Source organism: Dermacentor silvarum, chromosome 4 (assembly GCF_013339745.2).
Source record: "Dermacentor silvarum isolate Dsil-2018 chromosome 4, BIME_Dsil_1.4, whole genome shotgun sequence".
In the NCBI taxonomy this organism is placed as follows: domain Eukaryota; kingdom Metazoa; phylum Arthropoda; class Arachnida; order Ixodida; family Ixodidae; genus Dermacentor; species Dermacentor silvarum.
The window spans coordinates 159,069,437-159,092,319 of NC_051157.2; the positions used below are offsets into that span (position 1 = coordinate 159,069,437).

The 22,883-nt window shown below is 45.8% G+C and overlaps 1 pseudogene; it reads left to right on the forward strand.

Annotated features, from left to right (window-relative positions):
- The first annotated feature begins 13,935 nt into the window (after nt 1–13,935).
- Nucleotides 13,936–14,973, forward strand: LOC119449007 (uncharacterized; annotated as a pseudogene).
- Nucleotides 14,974–22,883: the final 7,910 nt, after the last annotated feature.

Here is a 22,883-nt window from a genome sequence, read left to right on the forward strand (position 1 = left end):
CCTTTCTCCCAGCGGTAGCTAGCAACAGTAGCGATGTCAGTACGAATTAGTGCGCTTTAACGTGTTCCGTCTCTGACTGCTGCGATGCCAGATGACTCAGGGTTAATGGGCTACTACTGAGCTGTATTCGGCAGCAAACGTAACTTCCCGAATCGAACGTGAATTGCATCTTCAGGCGTGGCGACTTCGTGGGCTCCGCCGCTGCTGTTGCAGACAACCATCCGCTTAGAATTGTCACCGTAAACAGAAAACACTTGAAGCCATTAGCTTCATCGCGTGTATGTTCTGGAAATATTAAAGCGAAGCTTTGTATGTCTCACTGATTTGTCTGTGAGCGCCAAAAAAGCACTGCAGGAAAGCCAATTTACACAATGGAACTGTATGCGCATCTTCGCACACAATAGAACAACGGCGCATGACATACGTATCATAGAACACTACAGTTTACATTCGCAGTTGACCCGATAAGAACAGTAGAAACTGAAAGGCCACGCTACCCAGACGAACTCTATATATCTGCATTGCATTAGGCGCGTCACGGAATGCATTCCCGGTCGTCACCATGGGCAGGCCGCGCGTGGGTCGCGCGGCAGAAGAAGAGCCCGCCGTACGCGAACGTAAGCGCGAGCGCAATCACACCCGTAAGGCCGATCCCGTGTGTCGGCAACGGCATGCAGTCCGTGAAAGTGCTAGTGTGTGTGTGAAATCGAAGGCTACATTATCTAGAATAAAGGCTATGCAACCTACGAAATGTGTCTACATTCAAATTCAGCATTCAAAAAACACAATCCTAAACAAGCCATCAAATCACAAATGCATCGCATCGGGTCGCTCAGCATTTCTTGGATTTGTTGCGTAGTCGTTGGCTTTGGACATCGACTGTGATTCAGTTTGCATGGGATAAAGCTTGGCGTTCAACCATCTTTCTTTAAGAAAGGGGCTTCGATTTTCGTTTCCAGTGAGCGCACGGCGATAAACTCGACACTCACGATCAAACCCGGATATGAACTGAAGGTGCGTCTACGAGTGGGTCAACTACTCGAATGGACGAAGTCAACTATTTATTTGTGCACACACGTTAAAATTCAAATGTTCAATTGTGTGCTAAGATTATCCTGCTTGGCAACCAAAGTTCTGGTGAACGCTGGCCCAACACGTAATGTGAAAACAGTAGGTTCCGACGAAGAAAATGAAGGTGTATTCTTTTTCGTTTTGTAACCAAAGCCATTCCTACCGTGTGCCGGCCACCCTTAGTTCACATCGCTTTCCCATGCTCCCGAATCTTGCCGGCAAGCTGCCTGGCCGACGTCGCGCATTGCGCGTTGTATTACTTCGGAGAATAAAATTGCTATTGCAGAGAGTAATTCGTTTTTCAGCTCTCCCGACACGGCGAGGTGCCCTTGCCCACGCACCACTCTGACTTACGTGTGCGTATATTCTTTCAACGCGTCGCGTGCGTCCGGTTGATCAAAGCATACTCGATGCTGCTATCACCAGGTTGTTAGTACTTCGTGTCAACGGCCCTCCCGGTCGAGTTAATGTACAGCTTTTTATTTCGTGTGCCGTGGAGCAAGGTAAACAACATTTGACACATTGTAGCACGAAACATTTAGGAGCTGCTACCAAGCTACCAAGACTTCTTTCCTAGGTGCTTCGCTAGTTACCTGCATTAGTATTCACGCTGACGGAGGCAAGCGGCACGGCAGACGGAGACACCTCTGACTGTTGTTACCTGATCAACCTGCTAAATCTGTCACCTGTATGTCTAACTTTGACCTCAATCGAAGGTCAAGGATAGACGTACAATGATAACACGTTGCTCGTATGGTACGCGTCGACAGTGTTCAGACTTGACTCGCCTCCTATTTCGATCGTGGTAGAGCTGTGGCAGCGCCTTAAGGCCTGTTGCCATTTGATATTGCGGCTATATGGAAGCTCAAGGCTTAGTAACGACACGCTAAGCACTTTCCAAATGACAAAAACTTGTTGAGACCTATCAGGAAAACGCGAAAACTTGCAATTCGTCTTCAGCGCACGTCCGCTGAACACATTCCAGCGGGATCCGACATACCAGCATGACGGCGTAATGCGTCAGATGATAGACGGCGCTGTGATCACAAAAGTAGTGGCGCCCTCAATGAAACGATGAATACAAGGCAGCGCGAGCGCGCTGCCGCTGTTTCAAGAACGTTCTAGGGGCGCCGGCACCGCGCTTGCCCTCAGCGCCCCCTACTGTGTGTCTGCTGGCATTTCCCTCCTCGTCCCCAGCTCCGCTGTTGTCCTTTACCCGGCGTTGAGCACGAAGGGCAGTATGGGAAAGCTAGTACAGAATAGGTGACCCGTGAAATAGCGAGGGATTGTGGGATGCACCGTCTGCTAGCTGTTTCCGGTTTGAGTAGGCGCCGCCGCCGCCATCGCTTCGCCGTTGAATTCCATTGATGCGCTTGCAGTCCGTTCTTCTTTCTGGGGTTTTACGTGCCAAAACCAGTTCTGATTATGAGGCACGCCGTAGTGGAGGGCTCCGGATTAATTTTAACCACCTGGTGTTCTTTAACGTGCACTACAACGCAAGCACACGGGCGTTTTCGCATTTCGCCTCCATCTAAATGCGGCCCCCGCGGCCGTGATTCGATCCCGCGAGCTCGTGCTCAGCAGCGCAACGCCTCAGCTGACTGAGCCACTTGCGCTCGCAGTCCGGCTTTGTCCCACTCGAAGATTACCCGGTTGCAGGTGCTTAGCAAAACCATCGTAGGCTGTTCAGCCGTTGCCTGTTCAAATTCAAGCGTTAAAGGTGAGCGCATGTAACTACTGCCTTGCAGGAACCCTTGCTGAGTCAGCTGTGCACAAGCATAAGATGAATGGCTGCCACTTCCAAAACTGTAACAAGGCAGACACCATCCGTGAACAAAAAAAAAATGAACGTACAGTGCCACTTATCAGGCGGGGTTTAGCTGTGTAAGGGCCGACACGGAATGATTCCCCAAGATATTTCTTTCTCCAACATTGACTCAGGCAACCAGAACTATTTCAGTACTCGCATGCACATATAGAGGTATTATGAAACGAAGTTTTACGGTGCGAATTTTGAGCGGGACACAGCGAGATACATAATACTCGCAATCAACTAGCCCTCCTTATCTCCTTCAGCACACATAGAGATAATGTGCAGCCGTAATATGACGGCGATACGGCCATTGTTGACAAAAAAGCGAGAACGTCTACGTACAACTTCAAATGAACCTAGAGTCATACAGAAAGAAATTCAACAAGAGGGGACACTCGGCAAAAACTGGCAACAGGAAACACGTCACCATACGTCACGCTATACTTTTGACACCGAACGTTAGCTGCCGCGAGCATCGAAAAAAAAAAAAGTGAACTTAAGTAAACAGGAATTGATTTCTTTTTTAATTCTTTGCCGCGAAAACTAAAACGTTTTGCGTATAAATGAACTTAAGCTTTGCGACTTATTTTCCTTGCCTTACCCAGCCACAGGTCAATGACGAGCCAGATACATGCGTCATCCGCCAGACACACACTCCTCCGAAGCCAGCGAGGATGGCTGCGCGCGCGTTTGAGCGCTCGCGCGCGGCGACCCGTCTGTCTCCTTTCTTTCTTTTTTAAATGTAACCTGGTTTATTGGGCTCTCGGCGTATTCTTGCGTTCCTTCTGCACTGGGACAAGACACCACTGCACTATTGAACTACGGCAAGGTGAGAAATCTTGTTTCACAGTCTACGACGCAATTAGGCTTACGGCACGGGGCCGAGACTTAAGACGCAGTTAGCGAAAAACAGCTCGGCCATCCTGGCGCAGTTAATTTGAGTTAATGAATCGTGCTGAGACATGTTTCCGACGCTTCCTAGAGGATTATGGTAACTTATTTCGGTTTTTGAGCCACATTTGCCGCACAGGGCGCCGTGTCGCAGTTAGCGAGAACTCGCCCGTGGTGCGTAATCTAGTGCATCTTGCTAGGAGAAGTTTGTGCCGCTTTCTCTGACGCCAGGCATTACTGAAAAGTAATTTCGTTACTTTCTGGGGTACTTTTGAGGCACGCTGGCCGCACAGCGCGCTGTGACGCAGTTAGCGATAAGCAGCTCGGCCGTGGTGATAAAGTTAGTTTGGCGTGTAATGAATCTTACAGGGACACGTCTGTGACGTTTTTTGTGGCTCCGCAACAACATATACCTTCTTTCGGTACTCACGCCTGTTGAAAACGCGATGGGCGATTGCCAAGAGTGATAACATGGGGTGTGCTGCTGGCGCCGGCAGAACGCGTGAACGACGAACATATCATAAACTTGTAATTCGAAAATTACGTCTTCTAAAGGATTGAAAAAAGGCATTGCACCCACGCATTTGTCTTGAGTGCCTGTTCCGTCCGTCTCTATGTATGTAGCGTACCGTCGCGTCGCCCGAGGCCAAGTTTTGGAAACGCGAAGTCGCTCGTGTATTTGTGCTGCCAAAGTGCACGAAATAATTCCCGGAAATGGGGGAACGCATGGAAATCAGATGTTTTCATATATGTTTGGGATGAGTCGGGTATTTTCTACGCCATGTATGTAAAAGCGAATTGCTTTTGTTTGTAATGCCGCCCATTCACCGCTTTCGCACGTTTCGCCTCTACACGCAGTATTCCTACGTCTACATACCAAAATGACTCATGCTTGTAACATGCTGTTACGTGCTTGCAAATGTAACATGCTCGTAATTTACTTATTTTTCAGCTGGTGCCGTCCGGTGGATCTTCATACAGGAACCACTGCCTTACCTGCTGGTGTCACAACGTTGGATGAACGCACAAAAAGCGCGGAACGAGCTTTTATATAGAGCAAAATAAATATTTCCTCATTGCACAAAAGGTCTTGCGTCTACTTTCTTAAATTGCACGTTGCACAGATTCGATGGGACTTTACGAGATCGTTCGCTATCATTTTTACTAAATAATAAACCGATTCTGCACGAAGAGCAAAAAAAAAGGAGGGGGGGCGCAGCCGGCGTCCTAGCTTGCGTTCAAAATACGCGCACCCAAATCCGAAACCGGAAGTGATGTAAGTGATCGACACCGACCGCTTGGCAGGCTGCAGTCAATTCGGCTGCTGGGCCCTATGCGAGTGTCCCCTCTTGTTGAATTCCCTTCTCTATGCTAGAGTTTTGACCGAGAAATGCCGTTGACAGCGCGCAAAGTTATCATTTTCAGATATCGGTTTTGAGCTACGATCACAGAGCAGCATGCACCGCTGTAGCCTATCGCCTCGGCACCCGATTTTCTAAGTAATGCTTCTATACGCTTGATAAAGTATCGTATAACGGTAACTTTTTCACCTGTCTGACTGACCCGCAGGCAGAGTAGTCAGTGACGGTGCGTCCAAGCAACGGGAAATGTCGTAGAGCTAAACCTGGCAGAAACAAAAAAGGCCGCGCGCCGGAACGAAAACCAGAGTTCCTTTATGAATAGAAGCGTATCCTTGCCTTTCTTGGCTCGTCATTGTCGCGCTCAGAGTGAACGGAAACCTAGAAATCAGCTGCATGACTGAAAGTTGAAACCGCGTAGAAAAACACGTGCGCCGGGCATGCCGCCGCGTCGTCCGTCGAACCGGAAGCCGCTAGCAGACTGCGCGCCCCACAATTCCCTGCGATTGCTCGTTTTACGGGTCACCTATTGCATTTGGAAACGTTAGCGCTGTCCCCATTACTCCTTTTCCGATTCCAATATTTACCTTCCTGATTACACCTTTCCTGATTGCAATATTTACTATAGCACCAAAAGTCGTCTATGTTGCATTATTACAGCTTTACCTTTATTTTATGATCAGCGGCGTCGGAGTCCGCTGCGGAAGAAGACGACGAACGCACGAGCAGTGGCACTAGCGCGAGGCAGTCCCAGAATTTGTTAGCCTTAGAACAATGGCTTTAGACCGACTGTGTGGACGATTTAATGCCGCGCGCGGCGCGGCGGTGATTACTTCACGCCGTTATGCACGACCTCATACTCTAGCACGCCAATACAGCGGACAAGCTTGTTTAGTTGCAAACAAAGTCGCAGTTGCTTTTCACCGAGTCTACGTCAACGTCAAGATCATCATCAGCCCATATTTATGTCCACTGCATGGCGAAAGCCTCTCCCTGCGACCCCCAATTACCCCTGTCTTGAGTTAGCTGATTCCAACTTGCGCCTGCAAATTTCCTCATTTTATCACACAACCTAGTTTTCTACCATCCTTGACTGCGCTTCGCTTCTCTTGGTATCCAGTCTGTAACCCTAATTGTCCACCGGTTATCCATCCTATGCATTACATGGCCTGCCCAGCTCCACTTTTTCTCTTAATGTCAATTAGAAAATCGGCTATCCGCGTTTGCTCTGTGATCCACACCGCTCTCTTCCTGTCTCCTAAAGTTAGGCCTAACATTTTTTAGATGCGAGAGCATCTTATGCTCGGGGCAGTGTCCGTTCGGCAGTGTCCGCACCCATACTGCGCATGCGCAACTCTCCCTCATTCTCCTCTCCTGCGCAGGTGTGCGCTTTACTACACTTCACCGACCACAAAGCCATCGTGTTCAAGATACCACGCGCACCGACGCTAGGAATCACCTAGGATCTCTAAATAAAGACGCAACAACCCTGTACAAACGTCTCCTCTCTTCTCAATACATTCTCTCACTCTAACTTTCATTGGGTTGTGTTGCCAAGTGAAACGAAACGGAAACTTGATGCGCACCCCCGACGCTGCTTTCGCATCCCACCATGTTTGCCCGTAGGGTGAGATGATGTGATATTTTGTTCCATCACTATTTCTGCTTTCCTTGAATTACTCTCGAGCTTCTTTGTTAACCTCCCAGTTTCTGCCCCATATGTTAGCACCGGTAGAATGTAATGACTGTGCACGTCTTTTTTTCAACGACAGTGGTAAGCTCCCAGTGAGGATTTGGTAATGCCTGCCGTATGCACTCCAACTCAATTTTATTCTTCTGTAAATTTGCGTCTCATGATCAGGGTCCCCTGTGAGTAATTAACCTAGATAAAAGTACTCCTTTACATACTCCAGAGGCTGACTGGCGATCCTGAATTCTTGTTCCCTTGTCAGGCTATTGAACATAATCTTTGTCTTCTGCATAATAATCTTCAATACCACTCACACTTTCTTGGTTAAGGTCCTCAATCAGTTGTTGTAATTCGTCCCCGTTGTTGCTGAATAGGACAATGTCATCTGCAAACCGAAGGTTGCTGAGACATTCGCCGTTGATGCTCACTCCTAAGCCTTCCAATTCTAAGAGCTTGAATACTTCTTTTAAGCATGTCATGAATAGCATTGGAGAGATTGTGTCTCCTTGCCTGTCCCCTTTCTTGATATCTATCTTTATAGTTTTCTTGTTGAGAACCAAGGTTGCTGTGCAATCTTGTAGATATTTGCCAAGATATTCACGTATGCCTCCTGTACTTCTTTATTACGCAATGCCTCTACTGAATCGAATGCCTTTTCATATTCTACGAAAGCCATATACAGAGGTTGATGGTGCTCCGCAGATTTCTAGATTACCTGATTGATAACATGGATATGATCCATCGTAGAATATCTCTTCCTGAAGCCAGCCTGTTCTCTTGGTTGGGTGAAGTCAAGTGTTACCCTGATTCTATTGGAAATTACCTTGGTGAAAATCTTATACACTACTGAAAGCGAGCTAATGGGTCTACAATTTTTCAATTTTTTAACTTCTACCTTCGTATGGATTAGTATAATGTTGGCGTTCTTCCAGCTATGTGGTACACTTGAAGTCGTGAGGCATTGCATATAAAGGACCGCAAGTTTTTCAAGCCTGATATTTCCACCATCTTTGAATAAATCGACTGTTACTCCATCTTCTCCAGCAGCTTTTCCCCTGGTCATGTCCTGCAAGGCCCTTCTAATTTCAACGCTAGTTATAGAAGGAGCTCTGGTTCCTTTACATCATTACTTCGAATGAAAGTAGCTTGGTTGCTCGGAGAACTGTACAGGTCAGTATAGAATTCTTCCGCTGCTTTTACTATGTCATCGAAATTGCTGATTATATTACCCTGCTTATCTTTCAGTGCATACATATTACCTAGTCCTGTGCCAAGTTTTCTTTTCACTGATTTCTTGCTGCGTCCATATTTTACTTCTTACTCAATCTTTTCCACGTTATAATTTCGAAATCTCTTACTTTCTTCTTGTTGATCAGTTTTGACAGTTCGGCGAATTCTATCTGATTTCTTGAGTTCGACACTTTCATGTTATATCGCTTCTTTATTAGGTCCTTTGTTACTTTGGAGAGCTTACCTACTGGTTGCCTTGGTGCCTTACCTCCAACTACGTCAACGTATCGGGGTCCAAACCCAAACACGGTTTCCTCGATTGTATTCCAGATAGCGTCGTCGAATAGTTAAATTTTGACTTTCAGTCCTGTGTGGCGTCAAAGTTGCCTTCGTCGCTGACGAGGTTGTCGTCGGCAGCATGACGTCGAGAGTGGCTGCCGCGTTCCTTTAGTAAACTAGGTTGAATGGCGTCATGTACATCTAGAGTTTTCTGCACTGGCTTGTCGCAAAAATTATGTACGGATGGATGACATTTCACATTTTGTGTTCAATGTCGACGTGCGTTGCTATCATGTCGCCAAAGGTCTTCGCCTGTTCCATACTTTTTTTCCTTTATTGATGCATAGGAAGTTATGGTGGAGACGCATTTTCCCAAGCTCTCCTTTCGAGCACTGTGGCATTGTGGCAAGTTGATGAGGTTCTCAATCGTGAGAGACTGATGTAGCATGCCCCAAGTCTTATTCGGCTTCTTATGCGCGCTCCGACAGGATTGCACTCACCAGGGCACGAGCCTGTGCTTTGGAGCCCCGTTTGTTTGTCGGCTGCACTCCAACGTGGCGTCAGTGATAAAAGCGATAAGATAGGCAACAACATCGTTTACAAGTACATTACTGGGAGCATTTCGAGGAATATGTGATTTTAACGTTATAGCTTTAAGGGCCCCGTCTCGCAGAAAATTCGGTGTCGGCGTCGTTGTCCGTTAAAGAAAATAGGTATATGTACATGGCACGCCTTACTATTTGACATGCGGTATTGCGGGGTATATTGCCGCACCCTTCTATCACAAAAGTTGCTCATACCTTGGTTTACATTCTTGACAAAGTTATTCCTTAGAATATTGAGAATGACGGCCCACAAACCAATGTCATGAAACAAAGCACCAACAGCCCATGCCTTTCGTGTTAAATCTTCTCACACTAAAATATTAAAACTGCGAAACAATAACAGAAGCCACAAAATGATGTACTTTTTTGCCACGGCTGTGCACGACCTCCAGGATCGGCCCACGCAAGAGGCCGTGTTTCTACGAGAAAGCTCGCCTTCGTGCATAGCATTCGCCGCAAGCGTTTCCCAGTTAACGTTACAGTTACATAAGCTGCAGTTGCCGGGAAGCGTGAGAATAAGTCAGGGATTTTTGAATGCTATCGCGTTCCACTCTTGAAGGCGAAACTTAAGCGGCCTCCAAGATTTTTATAAACGTTTCCCAGCCTTCAGATGTTATTTTCTATGGAGATGCTTCCAGGATAGGATCATATTCTTTTGTAGTTTTGATGTCGACAGGAAAATTCTCACGGCCGTAAGAGTTCACAATTCCATTCCATAATTTAAAAAATAAATTCTGGGGTTTTACGTGCCAAAACGACGATCTGATTATGAGGCATGCCGTAGTGGGGGACTCTGGAAATTTGGACCACCTGGGATTCTTTAACGTGCGCCTAAATCTAAGCACACGGGTTTTTTGGCATTTCGCCCCCATCGAAATGCGGCCGCCGTGGCCGGGATTCGATCCTGCGACATCGTGCTCTGCAGCCCAACACGATAGCCTCTGAGCAACCACGGCGGGTACATTCCATAATAATAAGGGTATTAAGTTCATGGCAAATAAGCAACAGCGTACTGAAAATGAAGACGAAGGTAGACATGGACAAAGCACAAGTGCTTTAGTGGGTAAAGGTGTGGCATCAATAAAGGAAAAGAAAAAGAAGAAGGTAGCCGTTGTACCTCTAATGCCCTTGGGGATGTCGGGCTGGGCTCGTCAGGCGTGACGGACGGCACAGTTGGGGTGCGTAATTCCAGGTTGGGGGAAACCGCAACACCTCCACCAGAATATAATACGAACACAGGACAACAGAGCAGTAGGCAGCGTTCGCAGCGTGTCTCAACCAGAGCAGCTCAGGCAATCTCGAGCTCGCGCTTCCCGGATGACTGGCAATGTGGCTGCAGCGCCGGACATTCCTCTGCACTACATATTACATACCAAATGTTTACCAGCTTTCGCACAGGTTGAAAAAGGTGGGATCTTGGCATGGCGTACGTGTGTTTTTTTCAGCCATGAAGAAACTGAGTAACGTCTGCACAGCGTTAACAAAACGCGTGGAAAAAGGCGCAAATGCAAAGTATATCCGTCCTGTTAGGTACACTAATATGTTTGTGGCTTGCGACATTGCGTTAGCATACAGTATCCCTCTCACTTGTGGCAGAATGTATTGGGGCAATCAGGAAGGTGTGTAAACGTGCGCCTCAGGGAGCACGAAAAACGCGATGAAAGACATTGTTTGCTCCTCATAATTGACAATGCATTGCCGTGACTGCCGACACCGCAGAATTAACTCTGACGGAGATTATTTTAGCTCTTCAGACCAATTGACACGTGAAATTTGTGAGGCCTATAGAATACAGAAAGCAGGAACAGATTGTGTTTGTCAGCCGTCAATAGTCCTCCAAAAAAATTCATTTTCATACACCGCAAATCGTTCACAGTTGAGCAGTACGCTGCTTTTGATTGTTCCTAACCTAATAGTATCACCTGATATAGCGACGAATGCTAGTCATCAATCGTTCACTGCCTTGAAGGTGCATGCGTAGTTCAAGAATATATTGACTCGTTCACGTCTTCCTTCGTCTTCCTTTTCAGTGCACTGTTGCGTATTTGTCATCAATCAATACCAACTCGCCTCGTGTTCCATCCTCTTTAAGGGTACTAAGGTCAGAGATGCTTCACTTAAGTCTATAAAGCTGTATGTATTGTGTGCATGGCTGTAAAATGTTGCTATTTATTTAGCATGCAAGAGCCTGAAGAAAAATGGATCTGCTCTAATAAATGCCTTCTTGCATGGCTTCGAGAATGTCTTCAAATTTTGCCGTACTTCTATATTGCCAATCCATATGTAACAATCTGAACATCCCTCTATTCATCCCTCAATTGCTGTTCTATGAAGCACGTAATTAGGTGGTTTTTAAAGAGTGAAGATGTTGTAAAGAGTTTATCAAACAGTAAGGCTCGGACCGCAAGTGCCTCAACAGGACTTCGGAGTTCTAGTACCCGACACGCTACGGGCTCATAAACAATTATTGCGACATCGTAGGACGAGACGTCAGCGTTATCACGCACCTTGTGGAAAATGGCGAATCGCGGTAGAAAGGCTGTTGGTGTAGGTTTTAAAAATGTTCCTTGGATACACAGCACCTTTGGATTAAGCTTTTGAATTAGTTCTCTAACGTCACCGAGATTGCGGAGATCACCTCTGATGCTCCAGTGCATTATTTGTGTACCTATATTTTAATGATTTGTCCTGTGTGTTTAGGAGAGAAAACATTCACGCAGAAACTCCTCAAGGCGTTGTCGAAGTATGCGTACGTATAGGCACCCTGCAATGCAGTTTGAAGAACAGGGTGCGCCATCTGGCGACCCCAGCAAGAAGCTTGAAGGCGTTCGCGCGCATGGGCCTTTCTTCGCTGCCATTGCTCAGCGCGGGTACAGCGTGGTCTTTTTGAGCTTTTGTCTTTCGCGTCCGAAATACCTGCGCCTGTTTTCTCTAGTTTAAGATCCGATGGCGTCATCAGAACCGTGTGGTCGCACCCCTGTGAAGAAGAAAAGTGGGCGCAGGTACTGCTCTGTCAAAGACTGCCACAGTCGCGAAGGGACACCAGGCGTGAGGCTGTACAGTTTTCCGTCAAAGCCTTGGGAGAAGTCACGAAGGCAAAAATGGATTATCGCCGTGCGACAAGTCAAGTAAGTGAATTCATATTTGTAAACAGAAATCGCTGCACGTTACCAAAGCAGCCAAGGACGAGGTTCATTTTTCAGTTAGCAGCAATCGGGTAACAGTGAACCGGTAGTTTTTACGAGGCGGTCGCGTAATGTCACAGTTTATTGTTTGATCAATGTTTCACGGTTTGTAGGTTGATAATATTCTTGCCTACTTTTGGTTTAAAATTACGGAAATTGTTCTGACGAAATAAATGACATGCAATACGATATTTGGAACTAGTTTGCGACGCACTGTTCTCTCCCGACTTGTGGCATTTGTTTTTTGAGAATGACGATGAAACTACTCGTAGCCGTGTTCATCGCAAGGAATGAGAAACTTCATGTTCACCGGAAGCCACCCTCCGTTATGGTCGTGTTTTATTTTATTTCGATGTTACATAATCTTCGCGGCGTTGTCGTGGTTGACGCCGGCGGACAAGAAACGCCAAGGGTCCTGTGCTATCATGAGCGTTTCCTGTCCGCTGACCACTTTGCGCTGTTCATTAATGTTATTTATCCTGGAATAAGGGACCCTACCACCTCGACTGCCAAGTCACTTCTTCAAATAAAGGTTTATTCATTCATTCATTCATTCATTCATTCATTCATTCATTCATTCATTCATTCATTCATTCATGTTGTATTAGTGCATAATCTACTGCACATTAAAAATGACGAAAATTTGTTGCGGCGCTCAAGCAGGGGAGAAAACAGTGTGTATTAAGTGTGTGAGGTTAGTAATACTTAGACAAATAATTTTTAAAGTGCAGCGTGTTGTCCAGCTGTTTTAATCATGAACCTTTCATTGATTGACACTGCTACACCTGTTGCATCAGATGGATGGTAATTACTCATGTTTTACTCATTTCAGTTTTGAGGACTCCTCTAGCTGACAGCTTAATCGAGATTCGAGGGTGTGTTCCAAACATTTTGTGAATGGCGAGAAAAGCACAATTGAAAGCCACCCAGGTTATGTACCAACAATATTCCCGACCGTGTACAAGAAGAGGTCCACTTCATCTACTGCTCAGTTGGCTAGATTTAATAGGTAAGCTTCTCTCTGATGTGCTACTTGGGCTTGTTTCCATCAAAAGCTGGGACTCTTCAATATGTTACATCTTTTCCCATTTAGCTTCGCCATAATGCAGTTGTCTCTACAAATAAATGTGAATGCATGCATGTAGATGTGCCCAAAACAAAATCCATGTGTGTTTACAAAAAGCAGTGACATCCAAGCTTCTGTTAAATGTGCAGGTGGAAGCAGCGGCACCCTGGGTCATCTGCATCACTGGCTACTCCTGCATCAGCTGATTCCCCTGGACCAGCTTTTCTCTACACAGCTGAGACAGGAGCCATTGGTACCAACAGCCTTACCACAGCTGATCTAGCAACTAGTACAGACCTGTTGTACGAGCGGAGCTCGACAGAGGGCTTGGATCTACTGTCCACTGTCGCTGCTGAGCTTTGCACTGCAGTAAAATCTGTGGTAAGCTCCTGAAAATTTCGGAAACTGAAGTTGAATGCCTGAAATTGTACAGCTAAATATGTTCTTCGCTCTTATACCATGCTCAGTTACGCCTCCCTGTGTAGCATAGGCAGCAAGTTAGCAGTGTTGTACTCTTATTGCTCATTCCCTTCTCATTTTTTCAGTGCAGCACTTGCTGCACAATATGTGACAGCATTTTTCTGGATCGGCTAGTTTGAAATGTTTGTTTATCATCGATAAAGTTTTGTGTTATGACTGATAAAAATGAGGTTGCCACTGTAACCCAACATGGATGTATTTATTCTTTCTTACTGCAATTTTACGCAGGAAACACAAACTGACGAAAGAAGCGTGTCAAGCAAGAATTTCTCGGTGTTCATGTGCTTCATTAGTGAGTCAGGGACATCAACTCAAGTGACACATCTTGAGACATGCGACAACAGTGTGCAACACAAGCCAGAGGTCAGTAGCAGGCATAGTGGCTCTGACCACAGAACCAGCTACTTCTCTGGCTACGACAGCATCGCTAAATCTGCAAATGCATTGCAAGACCTGTGCAGTGTCAGCAAAGAAGTGTTTGCAATGCTTCTGAGCATGCTTCCACCTTCAGAGCGAAAATGTGATGTCACTGCTGAGAATAGGCTTCTTTTGTTTCTTTTGAAGTTAAAGCTTGGAATCAGCTACTCATCACTGGCTATTCTCTTCTCGGTAAACGAAACGTCGGCATCAAGGCATTTCAAGAGTGTTCTCAAAACGCTCGCTGTGGCAACTAAACAATGAATTTTTCGCCCCCCACCAAGAGTGATTCAGGCCACAATGCCAGACAGCTTTAAGGTGCATTATCCTAGCTGCACTATGATTATTGACTGCACAGAAATACGTACAGAGCAGCCACCAACTGTGCAACAAGAACGAGTCTTGTACTCAAATTACAAAGGCGCATATACGCTGAAGTTTTTGGTGGCTGTAACACCAGGAGGAATGATTTGTTTTTGTTCAAAAGCCTATGGTGGTAGACTGTCTGATGCCCACATTACAGTTGATTCTGGTTTCCTCGATCTTGTTCAACCTGGGGATACAGTTCTTGCCGATAAGGGATTTCCAGGCATCCAGACAGTTTTAGGAAACCCGAATGCTGTTCTTGTTATGCCTCCATTTCTCCATGCCTCTCAGTTTACGCCAGAGGAGGTTAGGGACACTTACAATATCGCTCAAGTGCGGATACATGTCGAACGAATGATTCAGAGGATTAAAATATATAATGTCTTGAACAACAAAGTACCAACTGAGCTTATCCCATGCATGACGGATGTCTTTCATGTCTGCTGTGTGCTAGCAAACCTCCAGCTCCCAATAATTAAGCACAAAGAACAACAACAGTCATTTGTCGTGTCTGCATCATGAACAATTGACTTTGCCTCACTCTCGATTACACAAAATGAAATGAATGAATGATGGGGGAGCATCAGTGCGCTAGGCACCATTTCGATAATAGGACTTGTCTTCGTCTAGGCTGGCCGGGGGTTTCGACAAGTGCTCTTGCCCAAACATTAGCTAGTGGACTGAGGCCTTCATAGCTTTCTTACTTTGCTCTGTGTTGCCAAGGATCTCATCTGCCATGGATACTCACTTTGCATTATTTGTTCGAGCTACTTGCATTTTATTGTTTCGAAATTGGACGTGGTCATTGAGAAACACCGTAATGGTGGGCTCCGGATTAGTTCTTATTTCATTGCGGTTCTTTACAGTGCACTGATATCGCAGAGCACACAGGCATTGACCAATTTTTGCACACTGTTGGTGCCATTTCCATGCAGCTTAGGTCATCTATGATGTTCCATTAACAAACTTCTGTCTCGTGTTGCATTGTGTCACTTACTTGAGCTTGAAATAGGTGAACCGAGCATGTTCTGGAGCGTTGAAAATAGATGTGTGATGCTGTACAGTGGAAAAAGAGCCTGTTTTTGTTTTTTGTGTGTATAAACTTAAGGGACTGGGTTGAGCTGTTTGATGTAGAGAAGAAAAAAAGGTACTGTACTGGGAACATTTGTGAGTTCTGCGTAGTCACCTGCCTTTACTTGTCAGTGAATTTTGTGTACATGTGACTTACTCTTATGTCTTCCACTTTTATATTATGCAATCCTGCTTTGCATGATATTTTTGGTATTTGATGTCATTGCCATTAGGCACTTATGTTTTGAAGTGTGTCATATTGCCTCCGAATGCGATTGCATTTCAACCTGCTTTGGATGCGCTAGCTTTAGTTCAGAATAATAACTGTTCCAGCAAGCAGCAGCTTATTGTTTAGCTTCATCGTCGTCATCATCATCAGTCTATTTTTATGTCCACTGCAGGACGAAGGCCCTGTGACCTCCAATTACCCCTGTTTTGCGCTAGCTGATTCCAACTTGTGCCTACAAATTTGATGACTTCATCAGGAAATTTGTTTAGCTTAATATTTGCAAAAAGCATGCCCTTCTAGTGCAGCTTCTCAAATGCTGCATTAACTTGCCAACTTATGTTTCTAGTGTGACTGCTTTCAGTGTTGTGCACACATGAAGCAGCAGAACTAGTGAACAAATGACATGTTAACTCTTAATTTTTTTTCTAAGATTGTCAATACCATATACCACTATGTACCTTTAGGATATAGGCATTTTCTTCGGTTGTGCAATAAAAGTGAGAAATGTGAAATGCTTTTTTTTTCATTGTGTTTTGCACACGAAGTATAGTAGTACAAACAAATCTCAGTGAGCACATGCTTTATTTCGCTGCAGCTGCAGCAGGCAGAAGGTAAGTAAAATAAAATCTTTCAAGGGCTGGGATGCTCTCGTAAAGAAAGGTATCATCCCTGCTGACTTCAATAATGACATTTTGCCTGCTGGAATATACAAAAAAGTAGCACTTTTGTACATTCAACAAGTACAGTAATATCTGTACTTGAGTGAAATATCTGTGCGTTGTCTTCAGTCTTCGGTTGCTGCCTGTTCTCTGGATGTAGTCTAGGATGCTCTCTCCCGAGCTGTCGAACATGTCTGCTTCTTTACACTTGTGGGGACACTTGATTTCCAAAAGGCATGTTTCCCCAGACAGGCAGAACATGCCATCAGGGCTGCCACACAGCCAAGGCTGATCCGGGTGTATGAGCAAACCCATCTGAAAAAGTTACAATTACCTCACTGCCAGGCACTACAAGCACTCAGTGATTGTCGTAGCTTGTCACAGGCATCCATAATGACCAATAATGCTAGTCTGTACAGTATCCCCTCCACAGTTTAGTGCAAGTTTCATCATAATAAAACATCTGTCCCCATGTTGAAGTTTATGCCGCCCAAAAGGGTAGTGCTTTATTTATTTATTTTTTTTTTGCTTTGAAGGTTTTGTCTCTCTCAAGTGTTCATTGTAGAGCACTGAACACCAGACTAAAGTTTGACCTCACCTCCACAACTTCAACACCTAGTTGACGCTCAAACTCCATTCGAGCCAGGGGTTCCGTACGGAGTCCTGTTGTTGAAGAAATAACAAAAATAGCTTTAAACTTGGCATTGTACAATTAGAATACACATCACTAAAACAAGAATGAAAGAGGTCGACAACCATTTGCAACTACATGTACATGGTTTCTGTTCTGTGATTGTTTTTAAGTGCTGTGTATTCCACTAGAAAAACCTTGTACTTTATACACACCATAGGCCGTGGCCTCTGTAGAAAATGGCCTTGAGTTCAGGATGGCCCTGGCAACCTCCTCAGGGCTCCGTCGGGCATGGAGTATTGTGTGGCTAGTGGTACTGCTTATGCGAAACTTCTTTTCTTTGTGCCACCTAAATTAGAGTTAACATACCCAATATCAGAAGAATGAAGAGTACATGTAAAGAGCAACAATGTCCTCTGTCACTGATGTTTCCATACCTTAGACAGCTTGACTGGCCCATGGTGGCCACACATAGGTCTGACAGTGACTCACAGACAATATTTGTCTGATAAAACTCCTTCTGCTCTTGCGTCATGAGTTGTACGTAATCCTTTGCTGCTACACTTAGCTTCGGGTAGGTGCCTGATATCTGCAGCACATGCAAGGCGTTGCAAGGTGCTGGAAGCAGCTGGATAATTTTTTCGAGCTGTGAAACCCGCCTGGCTTCTTGTTCTGCTTCAATGCTGATTAAGTCTGCCTCACTCCTCGCCATCTCTTGCAGTGCTTCCGTAAATGGCGATACAATGCCCGGGAAGTGCTTCAATGCATAAAATGGGGACAGCTCTGCAGGCTGTTTGTTTCCTACAAAGGGGCTCTTGTAGTCTGGGAGCAAGAATGACAAAATTCATTGCATATTAAGCAATAGCTAATCAGTGTGCTTAGCACAGAACCACATAAAAAAGTGACAGCTATGAAGGTGATAGCCTGAGAAAAGATGCATTAACAGAGCACTATAGTGATAAGGATGACATGAGATAACAGATGTTTCATGCAATCAGTGCTGTAGTCAAAATTAGCAGCACACGTACTATAAGGTACGTTAACAGCGCAAGGCCACCAGAGGGGACAGAAGAGAGAAGAGAAGGCTGACGTACGTACTATGCACATACTATGCAACAGCAATACAACCAAATGCATCGTACTTCCAAACAATTCTTCAATGCTGGCCTTATCATTTAGCTGCGGCTTCCCTCGTGGCTTTCCCCATGCCTGTGGTGCACTTGTGCAGGACGCATGATCAAATTCATTCAAATAGAAAGCAACTGCAGCACAGTGCTTGCAGTTACCCAGGCTGCCGTAGCGGCACGTGCATTTGCCACTTTCGATTGTGCGGGGCTCAGTCGTCAGCTGCGAATCGGAATCAGAAGAACAGGCAGCTGAATCATAATGCGAGACCAAATAAAAACAAAGAAAAGTGAAGTCGGGGCCGTAACAAGCATTGAACGCCGGAAACAGTCGGCTAATGCATTTCTCGAGCCTTGTTATATCGCACATGCACAAAAGCATACTTAGGCGACATCGTTTTGTTTACTTACTTTGAGGTCCACTTGGTATACGTGCTTGCTTTGCTCCGACAGACATTTTGCAGAAATCTCAGACCCGTCAACCTACCGCACACCGAACACATGGTTATTGTCCAGCAAGCGGCGTCCTTTGCGCAGTAGCGATGGCCGAAAATACTCGTCGAGGCCGTGGACCGGCTTGAAACCGCAATGCAGAACCCGCGACATCGCGGGTAGCTTGAGTCTCTCTCCGGGTGCTGCCGAGTGAAAACGTTCGCGAGCAAATGCTGTTGCGGTGCAACGTTGATAACAGTTCAAATGTCGCAAGCACAGTCGGAAGCAACCACGGAAAGTAGGGCTCGAAGGGCGCTGACACACGGTGGCAAAGTTTCGTTTCCCGGTGGAGCGCCTGCGTGATTGGGGACGCCTCCGTTGGTGGCGCGGATAGCAGCGCGCTGGTGGCGCCGCCCGACGATTGTAGGTTCCCTATAGGAGGAAGTGGGGTAGGGTGGAGTGTTTTGTGCGCCGATCGTGCAACACATTTCCATAAAGCGTGGGAGAGGGTGAGTCTTCTACTGACAAGAGGTGCTTTTGCCATGGCGTCCGCTCTGTTGGCTAATCTGCGGTAATGGTAGTGTTTCTCTGTGAGGTCTGTAGTCGTGAAGCGTGAGCGTGTATGTAAGATGCGTGCGTGGGTGTGGTGTTGACTTTTTTCTGTTCTCTGTCTGTGAATACACGACAACATATCCCAGTCTTTCATCCTGTTGGCCGCCTGATCAGGTAGCGCACGCTAGTTGTCTTGTGGTCCAGAAATTCGAATGCAGGGAAGCGTGGCTGTCGAACATTGCTGGAGGATGTGCCACGCCAGGCCCGTATGCCCGACATGCCACTTGCGCGTAGTTGATGCGCCTCAGCTCAAGCTTACCTCCTACACGCACTGTGTTGCCTGCACATGTGCCTTGTCAGTGGTGCCACTTCAATTGTCACCGGGATCATATGGCGTTGGGCTACCGTTTGTAGTGGTAAAAGGGTGTTTTAATTTCAATATCTTACTTTCTCGAGGAGGGATGTGCGGGCTTATGTGTTTTGCGGGCTCACTTGGTGAACTAAGGTTGTAGCTTACAAATTCACTCACCTTTCTCCGCTCTCATCAACCACATAGGTGAGGCTGAAAAAGATTTTCAAAAAACATTTGCGTGTTACACATCTCTGCCCATTCAAATTCATCTATCACAACACACTGTAGCACAATTATCCTCCTTAACGCATGACTGTCACTACTTGTTTTTTTTTCTTGTGCAAATGTTTGTACGGTGTCACAGGATCCTGTGGTGGTGTTCAGTTTCTTACCTCGTGTCAGCATCTTCTGTGCTGCAAAGGAGACTTGAATAAATGGAAAGAACATGCTCGTTCACTTTTTCCTACTTGTGCTAAGTGCCCCGAGGTAGAAGTATGAAATGATAAAAAGCATGTCTAGGTGTACAATCGTACACAAACTTTGGCCACACCTTTTTGCTTCACCATGCCGCACAGTTAAATAGGGTCAATTGCCACTAAAAGCAATCTCAGAGAACATTCTAGACTACCATAGCTACAATATAGTGTGTATCTAACAGCTGTTAGCATTGGAGCTACGCAAGAAGCGTGCACTTGAAAGAACTGATTGCACGGTTTCATATCATGAAACTGGCTTCCCCTCACAGGATATACGGTACTGGTTACTACTTGTAATGTTTCAACTGTCACTGAATCATTGTGGGCCTATTGCTGTTGCTTGAATAAACTTTCCTGTTCAACATTGCTTGACTTAAGCCACATTTAGCCTGGTTGACTCTGTTTTCTTTCCCGCATGCATGCATGCAATTGCATCCTTGACTTCACTGCTCGTCTTTTTCACTAGCTGTACCAACACATTAAACTCACAGTGAAGGCTGCGGTGCTGTCTCCATCAGTTCCACCATGGCTGGGAAGTGTGGCCATTTAATTGTGGGGATGTCAGCAGCCCCAGCACCGCTCTTCTGTTTATCTCGAATTTCTTGCCGTTTTCGCATATACACATCTTTAATGTTCTTAAATTTCTTCTCAGCTTCAGTCCCTCGAAGATACAAAAAAAAATAAAAAAAAATCACGCATGCGTTCACGCAACAAATGAACTATCATTCTAAACACGTCTGTGCATGCAGCTTGCTTTTTTTTTTTTTGGTGTGTATGGTGCAGCGAGATTTCCTTATGTTTGAAGCACCAGAAATGTTTTTTGCGTTACATTTTCGGCGCTACGTGCCGGTGAAGAAAACGCGTACGCGCATGCTTGCTTAAAGCTCGGTGTCACAATGTGTGCGCCTGCGACAGAAAGTATCGGGTTCGGGACATTGCGAGCGATAACACATAAGCAAAATCGAACTTTGAAGCGCCGTTTGTTTTGCACTATCGCCGCCTGCAGACGAAACACAAACGATCGAGCGCGCGGTCTGGAGCAACATTATTGGCCAGTGATTGTTAATCCCGAGACCATTTCAACCAGCCGCTAACATCAACCGACACAAACGCCATGCAACATGACCCTGGCCGTCTAGCGCCCAGCGTCCAGCGCTCAATGGCAATCCAACCAACGCGCTCGAGCGTACGGCCGCCGGTAGACAACATGACCAGACGATCTCGTCTGCACAACACCACGGCGCTTCCCATACAAATACCTATCTAGGAATGCTCCGCTATTTCCTTATTCGTTACAGTAACGCGCTTGCTCTAAAAGTTTAATTCCGAGCTACGAAATTGCCTGCAAAGTGTTGCTCCTTTCACCATACAAGTCCTGCTCTTGCCAGTCTCTCAAAGTTAATTTCTCAAAAGTGCGGGGCACTTACGAGATATGCCGAATATCTTCCCAATCTCCAGCCATGCAAGGTCTTTCTTCGTTCGGTCCTTGAAGTCTACGTGCCTCTTGTTGTACAAAAATGGGTACTCCTTGACCGTATTCAGGAGGACCTCGGTGGAGTACTCCATGTTTTCTTCTACAAGACACTTTCGTTTTTGCCGCCGGCAATGACAACCGGAAGTCTCGCGCGATACTTCCGGGACAACGCTGATTGGTTTAGCGGTTTGCGACTCGCAGTCGCAAGGATGGAAAATCGAGCAGCGTGCGACTGGCTTGCGACCGTCGCTTTTCGACCTATGCGACCATTTGCGACTGTCCATTTGCGACCAGAACGGTCGCGCGACCTCTGCGACTCGCAAGTGTGAATGGGCCTTTAGGAGTCGCTGCTCCTCGAACATCTTCCCCTGGAAGTCAGCAGTCGTGGCCCTTCGTTTCCTGCGGGTGCCATCTGAGCTGTCACTGGGAAGGCTTCTGCTTCCCTGAATAGAGTTTTCGTCGTGGTGGCTGCTTGCCATCTCAGGTGCCTGAGACTCGGGGGTGGACATTCTTCAAGTATTGTGGCTTCGACATCTGGATAGGACGACGAGCTGGAGTCCATCATGCCGAAGATGAGCTGCGTTTCAAGAAGACAGCCAACTGGATTAGTTCACATGCTAAGCAGCAGCAAATCTGCATTTTCAATATCTTGATGCGAGTGTAGCAGATTCATTTGACTAATTTTAGTTTCACTTTAATGTTCATTATACACTGTATTAGTCAGTACTGTTCGTGCTAAACTATATTTGTTTGTTTGTGCCACGGTGGCATATTAAATCGTACTTAATTGTGCTGATGTAACTTATATGCAAAAGAAAATAAATGATTTCTGAAAATACTGAGTGCCACTAAAATGTGTTCATTGAGTGTCATTTATTGAAATCAGTCATTATATTATGTGATGAACAACTAATGTGAATTTCTTCGACATATTTTTGTAATCGCACGCACAGTGTGCTACACCCGTGTGCGCAATGGGTTACAGCTCCAAAACAGTAAAAGCCACATCTATCACTCAATGTGTTGACGTTTACTTGGGTGCTTTGCAATAAAGAATATACTTTTCACTAAGTGTTACTTCCTCTACTGAGGCACTGTTGCTTGTGGTGCCTATGCCGCTCCCAGCCTCCTCCATTAGGGTCGTTTACAGGCAGGGAGCCTAGGAACCTGTGTACTTCTGAGAAAAACGGACAGCTTGGTGGGAAGGACCCCGTTGTGAGTTGTTTCAGGCACTTCCTGAACATTAACAAAATAAATATGAGTAAACAACTATTAAATCATACCCAGCAATGACTACCAGTGCATAAAAAACGCAACATGTTTAAATAAAGTATAGACTAGCGAAGTTAAACCTCTGTCGACAAAATTGACATGCGATCTTTCGCACCTCTCAGAAAAGCATTGCGTGAGTTGTGCGAGAAAAATGGAAGTT